The sequence below is a fragment of the Peromyscus leucopus genome, chromosome X, assembly GCF_004664715.2.
Source record: "Peromyscus leucopus breed LL Stock chromosome X, UCI_PerLeu_2.1, whole genome shotgun sequence".
NCBI classification, from domain to species: domain Eukaryota; kingdom Metazoa; phylum Chordata; class Mammalia; order Rodentia; family Cricetidae; genus Peromyscus; species Peromyscus leucopus.
Genome location: NC_051083.1, coordinates 80,743,149 through 80,759,136, shown reverse-complemented (window position 1 = coordinate 80,759,136; position 15,988 = coordinate 80,743,149).

Here is a 15,988-nt window from a genome sequence, read left to right as displayed (position 1 = left end):
ACTAAAAATAATAAAAAAATAAAAAAAAAGAAAATTAACTTCAAGTTTGTATCAATAAACTAAAATTTATACCAATGTAAAACATTTTAAACATAAACTAAAATCTATACCAATGTAAAACATTTTAAACAAGTTGTTCTTTAAAAGTAGGTTCATTAATCTACCCTTTTATCTTATCATCTCTATATCCTCCTATATATCTATATCAAATTCTGAAAGACCATCTTATCCTGTCTTGGCAGAGTACAGTGGTCACTTTCCTTGTGTCCCGCTTGTCCAGAAAGGACAGCATTGCATTCGTACTGTCAGCCCTAAAGGCAAGGGCAGTTCTTTGCCCAGTAGGCCATTTTGTGCCAAGAAGACAAACTTCCAAATGGAAATGTCTTAGAAGCCCAACATTCTCTCGGGATTAAATTGGTGCAGCCAGGAGCAATTGTGTCTCATGTCAACAGAATTCTAAGTTATTTAAATGCTATATTCTCTAGGTCTATGAAGTGTTTGAAGACTACCTGTCCATCTGACCTATGTATCTGTAAATCTGGATAACCTAACTAACATAACTATAAAGATGACAGGCATAGGTGACTATAAATCTATAAGTCTTATCTACCAAAGTAACCTAAGGACTAAGGCTTCATGCAAACAAGGTAAACAGTCTATAAGCAAATGTATGGTAAAGAACGATGACTTCAAAATTGTGACAATACACAAGATATTTGTAACAGAGGTAGGAATATATAGTGCAATATGCAATATGACAATAATCTTAAATATATACCAATATACCAAATATCCTAAACAGAAGTAGAACATACATAAAGTATGACAGATATAAATTTACATTTGTATCAATGTAAAAATATTTCAAATAAGAGTAGAAATATATGTACATTATAACAAATATAGTTCTGTATTTGTATCAATATACAAATTATCTTAAATAGGAATATAAAAATAGTTTACATTTGTATCAACATATAAGAATCCATAACAGTACAAGTTACAGTGCAAATTATCTAAGGTTGCTATTTTACTAAATTTGTTTACTAGTATATACAATGATCTACCATAATATCTTATACCTATCCATTCCATTTCTTCATTTCTTATTCCACCCCCCCTTTTTTTAGAATACTGAGTCTAATATTTTCTTCCACCCCCCAACCCTATAACCGTCATCCATAACCCTGAGAATATGAAACCTAAGGGAGAAGGGGCATAGTTTTCTTAAAATTACTTCCTGCTGTTTAAGGGGTGATGTTATCTCTGTTGGGTACTGTGAGAAAAGCTCAGATAGTTAAATCTCAGTTAGACTAACTGTAGGTTCTGCAGCAAGTTTTAGAGTAATAAGTAAGATTGTCTGAAATTCTGGCAAGAAGTATAGTATGATGATGATTACCATGGCATCATTCTGGATTGGGTAGAGTTGTTGTTGTTGAGGTCCCATCTTCCTTCTGGAAACTTTTGAGATTGCTATTGGAAAAACTTATTTGTTATCAAAAATGGGAGGTTTGGATTTAAAGAGGACATAGCATGTAAGAAAGGATTCTGAGAAATCAAGAGTAAGCATGGAGATAATTAGAATTTAGAAGACAATGGTCCCTTTATTGGTTTCCTTTTGTCCCATACCAGAGGGCTCTTCTGATACGGGACTGAAGAATCTCTCAAACTTTTCTTTTAGCAATATGTTTGGGTTTAGAGAAGGAGTGAGCCAATTCCATCTCCAAAGTCAGCTTGGCTTATAATTGAATTGGAACCACAACTTTTCTAGATTGATAGATAGATGTTAGACCGTGAGATTTTTACCATGTGTAGATTGGTACCAATAGATATTTTCTTTCTGTTGTAAACATCTGGATATCCAAGGCCTTATGATTTTTGGAAGATGGGTATTTCCATTATCCTGGAAAGACAAAAACAGAACCCTACCCCACCCTTTGATTGTTAAATTTTTCTTACAACTTGTAGAGATGTCACATTGGTGGATGATCTTTTACTTCTCTTTATCGAGGGTTTTGTTCTGTTCAAATCGAATTTTTATTAATTTTGTTGGTATCCATAGCTTTTTTTTTCTCCTGTAGAAACAAATGCAAAACCCCTTCCCCAACATAGAACATATCCAGGTTTCCATTCTGAGGTCAACACATCCTTGAAATAAACTGGTTGGTTTAGCTCAGGAGTTTTGTCTGTCGTCCAATGTCTCTCTGCAGCTGTTGTTTCTTTCTCATCAGCATTGAGAAAATTCAAGGTTAATAAAGCATTATGTAGTCTATTTCTAGGAGTCATTGTTACCTGTTTCTGTTTATTTAGCATATCCTTTAAAGTTTGATTGGATCTCTCTATGACTGCTTGGCCTGTGGGATTGTGTGGTATACCTGTAACATGTTTTATATTGTAATAAGCAAAGAATTGTCTCATTTTATTGGAGACATATGCTGGGGAATTGTCTGTCTTAATTTGTACAGGTATTCCCATGATGGCCATAACTTCTATTATGTGTATAATCACAGAATCAGCCTTTTCAGAACTCATAGGAGTTGCCTATTGAAATCCTGAATAGGTGTCAATGGTATGATGTACATCCATGGACCTTATCTTATCAATTAATGATAATCTTTCTTCCTTATATAGTGTCTGGAGAGTTAGTGTTCTGTCCATTAAATATATATATTTATTATCAATAAGATCAATTTTTGGTACAAGCCTGTTTTGTAAATCCTGATCAGCAGATTCTAGAGAAAGAATCTTTTTCTGAAAGCCTTCATTGTTATCTTTTAAAGCAGATTCCAGAGAGAGAATCTTTTTCTGTAAGACTTCATTGCTATCTTTTAAAGCATATTCCAGAGAGCGAATCTTTTTCTGTAAGCCTTCATTGTTATCTTTGAAAGCCTGTATCAGTCCCAATAATGACTCATCTTTGTTCTTAAACCAGTGTTTGAACACTGTGTGAATTATTATGATGAATGCCAAAATGGTATAGGCCAGATATGCCTTAGGAATGTCGTATATTTCCAGGAAGATGTCATTCATCATACAGGCAAAAAGGTTTTTAAATTCTTGTGAGGTAATGTTGTCAGCCATTTTACAAGAATTACTCAAAATTTGTTAGTCAATTTTAAGGCGTAAAATTATCAAGTACCTTTACTTGAAACAATTTGCTTACCTTTTGTGGTTTCAGGGCATGTAGTAGCACTTTTCAGCCAGCAGGTGGCATTGGTACAGCTCCAAAGCAGGGCGTGCTGGCAATCTTGGCTGGAGTCGAGATGGCAGAAACCGGAGCTGTCGGGGCTAAGCTAGGGAACTGAGACTGGACTAGCTGCTCCCTTCTTTGGGAATGGAACCATGTAGGCGTTCCCTGGTTATATTTGTAGGCAGATTTAGGAGGCACCTGCCAGCCAGGGAGGAGAGGGTGGGAGCCACCCAGGCCTTTGGAATTTGCCCCACGTTGGGCACCAGATATTGGTGAAATTATTAAGGCCACTCCACATAGTTAAAAGGAAGATTTATTTAGTGGGTAACTTACAAATTAAGTGATAGGTAGGTCACAGGGTCTGTGGAAGGTACAGCTGTGTTCTCTGGAGCTCCTCCTCCACCATTCAGGGTCCCGGAACAGAGAGAGCACTCACCCATCCAGATCTCGGGGGCTCCAGGCGCCTCCCCTGGCCCTGCCTCATAGGTGTGACAGTTGCCAGAGTCTCAATGAGGATTGGAACTTCCAGATCCAAGCTGGAATGGCTACCCACTACATGACACCAATATATTAGAAAGAATGTTGATGGAATGACACATAATAATGAAAGTGATGAAATGGAGAATTTGAAATTGAGATAGTCTTTTCTAACAATGAAAAGATGACAGGAAGGGGAGGGGGAAGAAAGGGTGGATCTGAAATGAGTAGGAGGTAGGAGTGAGGTTGAATATGTCCAAGCTAATGTGTATGAAATTATTTAAGAATCTTTTTTTCCAGCCAGACAGTGGTTGCATACATCTTTAATCCCAGCAATTGGGGAGCAGAGGCAACTGCATCTCTGAGTTCAAGGCCAGGCTAATATACAAAGTGAGTTTCAGGACATCTAGGACTACACAGAAATATTCTGTTTTTTTTTTTTTTTAAAAAAAAAAACCTAAAAAAAACCAACCCTATTCTTTCTCTCTCTAAAAAATATAAAAAAATAAAAACAAACATCATAAAACAAATAGACCTAGCAAACATCTACAAAACTTTCTACCCAAACACAAAAGAATTTATTTCTTCTCATGGAACTTTCTCTATAACTGACCACGTGGTTTTATACAAAACAAGTCTTAGTAGATATAAGAAAATTTAAATAACATCATACATCCTACCTGACCACAATGGATTAAAGCTGGATATCAACAATAGCAATAACAAAAAGTACAAACTCAGAGAAATTGAACAACTCAATGTTGAATGAAAAATGGGTCAAGACAAACATCAAGCTCAATATTAAAAAAATAGAATTGAATGAAAATGAAAACACATGTCCAAACCTATGAGATTTATAATCAAGGCAGTTGTAAATAAGTGCCTCCATTAAAAAAAAATTGGAAAGGCATCATGTCTTTCTACCTGAACATACTTTAAATCTCTAAAACTAAAGGATAAAATAACACCCAAAAGAGTAAATGGTAAGAATCATAAAATTCAAGGCTGAAATCAATGAAATGGAAACAAAAAACAATATAAATAATAAATGAAACAAAGAGTTGTTTCTTTGAGAAAATCACTAATATAGACAAACCCTTAGCCAAATGTGGCAGGGTCCTGCACTGTTCCCTTTTGTGGAGGGGGTGCATAGTTTCAGAGTCAATGGCACACACTCTGAGAGGATGTTGGAACAATAAGCTCAGTTTATTCAGGAGGAGGCACGTCTTGTATACCCTCTGCCCCACAATGGAGGAAGTTCTGATGAATCTGAATCTGCTGGTGTGACATGGCTAACTTTCACTGGTCCAGGTCATCTCAGATTATGTTTCAGCTGCTGTTGCTAAGACCCTTAGGCAGACCCAGGTTGGCTCTCAGAGAGTATCTTATTACTGGTTTGGGCTGTGTGGCCCTCAGACTGTTAGGGCTGAGTCATGCAACATACCCACCCCTTTTTATTACTTTATGGGACATGCTCAGTGGGAGATGTGCCTGTATTAGGTTGGCTTGCTAATCAAGCTATTACCCATCATTGACTACCAGCCCTCAAAGAGCACCATTCCTGTAGAGTTGTCCTGGTGGTGGGCTTTAGGCAGTAGCATTCTGTATCTCAGTGAGCCATGTGTGCATTACCTCTCTAAGAGGACTTTGTTCTAGATGTCTGAGAGGCAATAAAACCTTTAGGGTCACTTTGTGGCCATCCTCTGTTGTTCAACCCTTCTGAAATTTCTTTGGCCAAGTCTCTTGGTTCGTTGCTGGACACACATCTCTGGAGGGTATCCATATTGGCAAGGTGAAATTCTGGGGAAAAATGAAGCATGCCTTCACCCCAGGGTTAATAGGGGAGCAGGGAGTTGCCATTGAAGGGTGATGGGATCCTTCCAATGCACCAACGGCAATGATGTCTCCTGAGGCAGGTAAATAGGCATGTTGTCCAATTTGGGCTTGTGTGACAGGGTTAACATAGTTTCTCAGCCTGTGAGCATCTCAAGAGAAACAGTGATGTACTGTATATTAAGATGAGCCTGAGCCTGGTCATCATAGGCAGTACACTAACTAAGGAAGGCTGCAGGCTCCTAACTTCTAATACATCAATTACTAATTATTGTATTTTTACAATGTGTAAACCATGCCACTATTGGTTGGAAATTGCTATTTAGTCCAGTTTGTAATGAAACATTACTAGAAAGATTTCCAGCCCCGTTGTCCAAACTATAAAGAAGGCAATATTTTTTCAAAATACTAGAAGAGATCGGGTTTATATCTATTATTATCTTTCACAGTGGGTATGTCAAATTCTTAGTTGAATTGGGTGGGGCAATGAACTTCTTTCTTTTATCAACTTACAAAAACCCAGAGTTTTTCTTATTATCCTCAAAGTTATTTGAGACTTTTAAACAATGAAGCTTTAATTTTCTAGGTTTAGTGAAATCCATCTTAATCTAAAGTGGTTTAATTTTCTGTTTGCTTCAATAGATTCAAATTTTACTTTACTTTTTGGCTATGCCATATTACTTATGTCTCAGATTAACTACTTGTCTTTTTTTAGAAGTGGAGTTAGACAAGAGAATCTGTCTGCCATACCATGTTAAGTATTAACTACATATATTTTTGTTTTCATAAACCTATACCTTTATATACATGAATCATAATTTACAAGTGATACAGTATATTTGTGGTGGTTAAAAATTGGGCCCCATGGGCCAATAAGGAGTGGCACTATTAGGCGTGGCCTTATTATAGCAGCTGTGGCCTTGTTGGAGAAAGTATGTTCTGGGGGTGGGCTTTGAGGTTTCAGAAGATCAAGCCAGGCTCGGGGAATCACCCTCTTTTCCTGATGCCTACAGATCCTGATGTAGTACTCTCAACACCTCTACAGCACTGTGTCTGCCTACATGCCACCATGCTTCCTATCATGTTGATTAAACCTCCAAACTGTAAGGCAGTACCAATGAAATGTTTTCCTGTATAAGAGTTGCCATGGTCATGGTGTCTTTTCACATCAATATAAAATGTTAATTAAGACAGAAGTTGATACCAGGAATTGGTGTATTGCTTTGATAGGGCTGACCATGTTTTTGTTTAAAGGACTATGGAATTTTGGGCTTTGGAAAGCAGTGAAATGTTTTAAGCATGGATTCATGAGCCATACTAATAGGAAGATGGAAGACAGTGGTGCTGAGTATGATATGAACTGTGGGAGCCTGGCTCAAGTGATTGCGGAGCAGAAAATTATTAATATGTGGCCTAGAGACCATTATTGTGATATATTGGTAAAGAACATATTTGCTTTCTACCCTTGTACAAAATAATCGGCCTGAGACTAAGTTAAAGAGTTATAAATTAATACCTTTGAGTGTTAATTGATTGCTGCTTGGTAATTAGTGGCTGGTGTTACACACACACACACACACACACACACACACATATATATATATATATATATATATATATATATATATATATAAGCAGCAGTCTAAGCAATAAAAAATATAAAATATACAGTTTGAGGAGGAAAGGAAGACCAGGAATACGTTTGAAGAAAAGCCTGACACTAAATTAAATAAAGAGAGTGGGGACCTCAGGGCAAGACCCCACCTGGCTAAGCTTCTAACTTGTGAAAAATAATTAAAGAACAGCTTATGTCTAGGCTTGCTGGTACATAACTTTGATCCCACAACTCAGAATGCAGAGGCAAACAGATCTCTGAGTTAAAGTCCAGCCTGGTCTACAGAGAAAGTTCCAGGATAGCAAAGCTTAGGTAGTGAAGGAAACCATCATGAACAGAAAGCTAATGAAGATGTAATTGAATGAGGTGGCCATGTTCCAAAACCAGCAATAAACAGAACTTGGCAGTGTCAGTCATGTGGTTCTGGCTTTAGAATCAAGGATAGAAGAATGGGTTATGGAATCTTCCTTCACACCTAAGGAAAGCTGCTGAGATCAGGTATATGTCAGGGATGTCCCTGCATGGAAGCCTAGAGAGGTCATTGTATGAAGCTATGGAGGTGAATGCTGGATTGCCTTGGATATGCTAAGATGTTGGAGATACCAGAGTTGAGGGATACCTGACAAGGAAAGCTGCTAACAAGGAGTGGAACCAGCCCATGAAAGAAAATGTGGTACAGTCAACAAAGCTGTTTTATATTCTGAGCATTTGCTCATGCAATCATTAGGATTGGGACATCTGATATAATTTTCATTTGTTATACTGTTGAAAGATCATGCACTTTAAACTACTTCAACATGTAGTTATCTACTAATTAATTTTGTATGGTAATTTAATTGTTTTCTAAAGTAACTCTTTAATATTACTTTCTTATGTTAAATGAATTTCAATTTAACTTTTTATTAAGTATATTTGGCTATACATGTATATAAAATATTTTTTTATTTTTTTTATATTCCAGATATTTTATATATCAGATATCTTTTATTTTGGCTGTGCCATTATTAAAGTAAGTTTGGAATCATTATCCACTTCATACTTTTACATTGAGATTTATCTGTTAGATATGGCTGTACATGTTAAATAGTTTTATTTATGTCATATTTATTGTTTTTCAGTTGGAACCTCTGTCTCACCCCTGCATGTTCTGGGAAGCCCCATTCCTGTCTTTCTCTCTCTCCAAACACAACCTGCTCAGAGTCTCCAAACAAAGGGAAGGTACCAAAAAGCCCAGTTCTGCATTCTTGGTGCCTACTGCAGCTTCCTCACTTGAAGTTACCAGCTGCCCAAGTCCTCACCTAAGTGTTCAGCTTTTGACCATACTTGGGCATAAACCCAGCTTGTGGCAGATACATTATTACCCTCTTGCTTACATCTTATATAATCTACCTGCCTTAGTTTGAGTAGGCAGCTACTCCAGCCTTGATCTCTGGGACTGAAGAACTCGTCTGAGAGTTCGTTTGTTCAAATAAACTTGCTATACTTTTTCAATTTCACTTAATGTGGATTACTGCATTGGTCGAGTAACCTATCAATGTGGGACAGAAAACTTATTATGTTTTCCTTTTCTTCATGATTTACAATGAATAAAATATAGTTCTTTTTAATTTATGGGACTGATTAATTACATTACAGTCAATTCTTTCTGTAAGCAACAATACCCATTATTTTTTCATATTTCCATTTAACTTCTCATCTTGAATATAGAACTCATAAGTCTAAATATTCTTCTAAAATGCACATTAGTGCTGCAAAATAAGAAAGCTGCTATTGTGGATCTTTTCATAATGCAAAGACACATTAACTAAATTAACAGTGTTTTCTCCAAACTGGCATTTTTCTCAGTAAAATAAAATAGGAAAATTAAGCAAAAAAGATGTTTTTGAGCATGAGGTTGAGCATTTTATAACAATCAGTAGTAAAAGCTAAAATTTGGTACACCTAGAATTGTATTGAGAGGCTTCATGAAAGACTGTAAGCCATTTTAATAGTTCCTCATACTCATATTGTTACCTCATCTGTGATTGAAATGATATTCAAAACACTACTCATTATGTAAAGAAACTTGAATTTATTCATGAAAGTCATTCCATAGTGTTCCAAATAAGTTAGGCAGTTGTGCTGTGTTTTGGGGTTTTACCCATCCGGAATTAATTTTTTGAAACCTTCAAGGGTAGAAATATTCCTTATAGCTTTACCATTGACTTATTTTCATTTACCTGTTTACTTTTTAATTCTCTGGCATTCATTATCTACAGATTTGTTCTAGAAAAAGAAGCAAAAATGTCAGATGAATACATCTTTCTCATTGATCATACCATCATGCAAATATACCCAAAAGCTACATGAAAACCAGTATTTATGAACAGCAAAATGACCATGAATTTCTGACATTGGTTTTGTTTGAATTTATGGCACAGAATTTAACACAGAAGTTGCAAAAAGTGATAACATTTAATGTGTTCTTTAGGCAAATGTGTATTCCAGAAGACCTGATTTCCCTGCTAGTGTTAAGCAGCTGACTGATTCCTCAGCATGCCCTATAATGATCACCACATGGCATTGTAGCAGGCACTCAGCAGGGAGAAATAAGGCATCTGGTATGAATTCAGAAACAAAAATCAAAAGACACTTCAGGAACATTTTATGGGTTCTATGTGGAGCAGAGATTGCTCACCCCCTTGGGGGGACCTGCTACTTATAACAAAATTAAATAGATTAGATATGAATATATATGTACATATATGTGTTAATTTGGTAGGCCACATTGTGTGCATATAGCTGTTACATAACACCTGAATTTAGCCTCAGAATGTAAGTCACAAGAAGAAGTTATGGAGTTGCAACTCACCATGCCCCCTGAATGTCCCAGTGATAATTGGGCTTGGGCATATATATAGTTGTACCCTAAAACATACTCCAGACAAAAATTTCAGCATACTGCAAAGTCTGTCTTTCAACTATAGTCACAGAGTGACTTTACTGATGAAATATCACAGCAGCTACTTTAGAAACCAAGATGATGACACACATATGAGGGTGGTCATGATCATATTGATAATGATGGTGATATCCACATTATAGGCCCAGGTCCATAGCACATTCAGTAACTGGTTTTCTGAGCATCAACTCATCAGTAGACTAATGTACTGCAGGCCCTCTTATTGACTGTTTCCACTTTTTTTTACATTCTTTTATTTGTTATTTTACTATGCCTGAGTTTTATCTTGATGTCAGGCTCAGACATCAGAATACCTATTTTGAAGAAGGTGGCAATTGTGGTAGCAGTTTATACCTATGCCCTCCTTGAACCATGGTAAAACATTAAGTTCCAAAGTTGTTGGTCCTAGGCTTGGTGCTGAGTGTGGGGATATGGTTTCACATGAAGACTGACATAAAGAGATCTCAATACCTTGTGATTTCATGTATTGCTCTCTATGGATGATATCTGTCTTTCATGGCCAAACTCTGGCAGAGACCAAGTTCAGAATCTGGTGCCCCATATTGGTGTGACAAGAAGCTAAAGAGTGAGACACTAACAATGGGGCAGGCTGATGTGGTGGAGGTCCATATTGAGAACTTTCCAGAAGCCATATGACCAGGTATGGTGCTTCATTACATGAGGTTTGGGTCAGGCCAGTGAAATGTGTTCTTACTCTTTTCATCATTCCAAAGTGACTTTGCACCACATGTCACTACATTTTAAAGTCATTACACATTTTTTACTTCTACATTCTTTTTTCTTAATTGCTCTCATATCCTCTGTTAATTTACAGTCAGCAGTCCTATACTTAAGGATATATATTTAGCCAGGCAGTGGTGGCACACGCCTTTAATCCCAGCACTCGGGAGACAAAGACAGGCCGATCTGTGTGAGTTCGAGGCCAGCCTGGTCTCCAAAGTGAGTTCCAGGAAAGGCACAAAGCTACATAGAGAAAGAAAGCCCGTGTCAAAAAAACTAAAAAGAAAAAAAAAAAAAAGGATATGTATTTAGTCCATCAGATAATAAGACATTCTCTTAGGCATATGGGATAACGGTACTACACATACATCCCCAATTCAGATATTTTGATATACAGAACAGCTCTGAGTGTTTAATATATTTTTCAAGCATCAAAATCTTTTTTGTCTTTCATTTTCTTGATTTTTTTCAAACTTTTATTTATTACATTGACATGTACTGTAGTTTTCTTCCCATAAACACATATTATATATTTCCTTTCTGGACTAAACTTTGGAAGACAGGAAGGTTGGTAACAAGTGGAAGATGGAGCAATGTAGAGGACAGTGGGTTTGTGAAATAAGTTGTGATAAGAAAAATTTAAAACAATAATAAAACTTATTGAAAATTAATCTCTATTTTATCAAGATACACTCTAAAATTATAAAGAACATCAGAAATAAATTGCTCTTTCCCAAACAAAATATTTTATGTAAATTCAAAAGAATTTATTCAATTGATGCTGAGTTTTAGAAATATATGCTATCTAAAAATGAGAAAAGTTCCTGTTATAAGCCAGTTTTTACTCTCAAAATCTGATTGTTTCAAGAATGATAGAAAACAGGGTTGAGAGACAAGTTTATGAAAATTCATTCATAGATTCATTCATAGATCCCTTCCCTGCCCACTCACAATCTGCATGTCTACAAGTCTAGCTATAGACATCTACCCCCAAATCTTTTTATTAGACTCCCCTTTGTTAAGTATTTTTTTCTTCCTATTATCACATCCTTGCTTTCTACTCCATACCCAATCCTGTGGCCACCTCTACAGGCAACGAAAAATCAAGTTTGTTTATGAGGTATCTTTGCTTGGTAAATCCTTTCTTCCCTTTCTCATTCTTCACCTCACCTGCTGCCATTACCACATGCATAGGATTAGCTCTATATCCATGGCCTACGAATCTGCATTGTTTACTACATCCCTTTTACAGGTAAAGTGTTCTTTTCCTCTCCCATCCTACCCTCCTCCCAATGCCATCTCTACACTCTTAGGCCTAGCCCCAGATCTCCAGTTTGGAATCTAACTTTGCTTGATCCAATCAAATAACTCACCCAACAGCATTACCTGTCAAAGCACCAGTCACACAGTTCTTTCACTGCCTCTATCTAAGGCAGGCCAGATTCCCACACCAGAGATCCAAGCAAGAAAACAAGTCTACATGTCAAATCACATAAACAAAAACAACATGCATGGCCAAGACACTATGCTTCAATCAAAACTGTTAGCTTTATAGAAGTTTTCTGTAGTAAGTGCTACCTTGATGAACCCCCAGACACAGGATTTAAAAAGAAGAATCAGGAATTTAAAAATAATTAAACACATTAAAAGAAGATATGAGTAAACACTTCATTGAACTCCAAGAGGATAACAATAAATTCCTGAGTGATATAGAAATGCAAATACATAGCTGAATGAAATGATATAGATTGTTCAGGATTTGAAAATCTAATTCAATGGACATATAGAAACAGTGAAAAGAGCACAAGGTGAAGAAAAGATGGAACTGAAAAATTCAATACCCCAAATAACAAAGTCAGTGGGAAAAATATATAAATAAAATGAACAAAACAGAATATACAGTATCAGTATTCAAAGATAAAGTAGAGGAACCAGATCAAATAAGCAAAGAATATAAAAAAGACTAAAGGCACAAGAAAGAAGCAGGCAAGAAATGTGGGAAATCATCAAAAGACCACATCTTTAAATTATAGGAGTGAATGAAAGAGAGGTCAACAGCATAAATGAGATATTTAAGAATATCATTGAAGAAAACTTCACTAAATTAGGGAAAGACATACTCATGCAAATACAGGAAGCATATAGAACCCCAAGTAGACAAGATCAAAAAAGAATCTTGCCATAGCATGTTAAAGTTAAAACATTAAATATCCAACAAAAATATTGAAAGCTGTAAGAGAGAAAACACAAGTCATACATAAAGGAAAACTCAGTATAATACCTGATTCCTCAGTGGAAACTATGAAATCCAGAAGATCCTGAAGCAAACAGATCAAAAAATGAATACGAACATAGACTATGGTACCTAACAAAAGTATCTGCCATAGTTAAAATTTTTCCCATGATATAAACAGCCTACCTATTTATGGGCTAAAGTATTGCAAATCAAACAGGATCAGAAAGCACATGATGTTTGCCTTCCTAATATATGGGAAAATAGACTTCAAGCTAAAATAATCACAAGAGATAAAGAAAGGTACTTCATTCTAATCTAGGGATCAATCAGGAAAATACTGTAATATTAACATAGATACATCAAACTCTGGCACATCTAATTTAAAAAAAAGCATATTAATGTAAATAGAGACCATTTATCACAAGCCCAATAATAGCAGGAGAGTTCAGCACCAGATTTTCTCCAAAAGAAAGATCATCTGAGCAAAAAATAGAGAAATCTCAGAAATAAATGTTATCTTACATCAAATAGACCTGATAGATAACTACAGAATATTGTACCCAAACACTAAAGAATATACATTCTAATAAGGAGCACATGGAACCTTCTCATGTCGTGGAAAAAAAAACCCAAACTTTAACAAATATGGTTTTGTTACAAAAATGAAATAGTTTGTTTGTGTTCTATGCAACAATTATATAATAAAACTTAACATTAACTGCAAAAACTCCAGTAATTGTATAAACTCATGGAGATTAAACAATTTGTTATTGAATAATGAGTTGGTCAAAGAAGAAATCATTAATGAAATAAAAATATTGCCAGAAATAAATGAAAATGAAAACATAACAACACAACAAAACATCCGGGATGCATGAATTAGAGTCCTAAGAGTGAATTTTAGCTTAAAAATCTCATTATGGAAGTTACAGTGTGACACCGTGAGACTTGCTGTGTACCTCTTTGTCCATATATCTTCATTTGCAAGTGTTCACTTCAAAGAGTCTTCAGTCTGCTTTGAGGTCTCTGGTTTCTACTACACTGTCGATGCTGGGAACTTGCTTGGGCTACTCCTGGATATCATATTGTTGCTCTGTGTTAGGGAGATTCTGCAGCTTTGAATCTGCAGGTCAGATCCATTCATGTGCTCCAGCAGATCATAGATGGGATGAATGATGGGACAGGCTAAGTCATATCCTTTTAAACACCACCAACAAACAAGCTGAGGAGGAGATCATGGACAAATTGCTAATTATACTAACCCTAAAGACAGTAAAATTACCATGGAAGAAAAGTAACAATTTTTTATAATTTGAGAAGCTTTTGCCTCTAAACATGAAGTCTTATTTGTAGAGTACTCATCAACAAATCTAGAATGACTCCCTAACTGAGAAGGTGAAGGGCATCTACAAAGTAAATTTAACCTTCTGAAGAAAATAAGAAAAACACTAGAAAATGCAAATACATTCATGTAAATACATTTTTAGAATTATTATTTTGAAAATGACCATCTTATCAAAAGTAAATTATAGATTCAAAGCCATCCCAATCAAAATACACTGTTCTTCACAGAAATAGATAAAAAATCATAAAATTCAAAAGGAACACGAAATGACACCTGATATCCATTTAAAAACTGATCTAGAATCAAAATACTGGAGAGAATGTTATTGCAGAATTTGTGATATATTATTTTAGTTTTATCATAATTAAAATAATATGGAAATGTTACAAAGACAGACATGTAGACTAATGAAATAAAATAGAAGCTTCAAACACAAGTACAGGAAATTCCAGCTATCTGATGTTTGACAAATAGGCCAAAAACCATGCACTAGAGGAAAGACAGCAACTTCAACAAATGGTGGTAGGAAAACTGATGTCCACATCCAGAAGAATGAACTAGGACCCATGTTTATCACCTGGTTTAAAGATAGATCAAAGTGAATCACACACCTCACTTTGAAACCTGAAATGCTAAAATTGCTACAAGAAAACATAGGAAGTACCCTAGAATATATAGCGGTAGGAAAAGACTTTTTGAGTATAACTACTTTTACCCAGGAATTAAAGTCAACACCTAACATTTGGGACATCATAAAACACAAAATCTATACAGCTATGGAAACAATCACTCAAGTGAAAAAGAAACCCCATAATAGGAAAGAATCTTTGCCAACTACACATCTGACAGAAGGTTTTTTTTTGTGTGTGTTTGTTTGTTTTTTGGTTTTTCGAGACAGGGTTTCTCTGTGTACTTTTGATGCCTATCCTGGATAGACTGGCCTCGATTTCACAGAGATCTGCCTGGCTATGCCTCCTGAGTGCTGTGATTAAAGGCGTGCACCACCACCACCAGGCTGAGTATTACTGTTCTTAATAAACAAAGAACTTAAAAAGCAAAGAATCAATGAACCAACCCAATTTAAATAGAGTTAGGAATCTAAACAGATTTCTCAACAGACGAAAAAAATGGGAAAGAAATACTTCAAAATATGTTTATTTTCCTTAGCAATTAGGGAAGTACATTTTGAAACAAGTCTCAAATTTCTTCTGATCCCTGTGAGCATAGCCAAGATCAGGAAAACAACTGACAATAATTGATAGCAAAGTTCTAGGTAAAAAGGGGGTCTTTGCTCAGTGTTGGTGGAAATGCAAACTTGTGTAACTACTCTAAACCAGTACAGAGATGCCTCAAAATACTAAAAACTAAACCTACTATGTGACTCAGCTATACCACTCCTTGGGCATAAGCACAAAGGACTCAACATCCTTCTACACAGATACTTGCTTAGCTGCTTTAGTCACAATGGCTAGGAAATGAAAGTAGCCTAAAGGTCCTATAACAGTTGAAAGGATATTGGACATGTGGTATATATAAACAATGGCATTCCACTCAACATCTGGTGAGATTTCTGTCTCCTTCCAAGATGGTATAGTGCTTTGCACACTCCG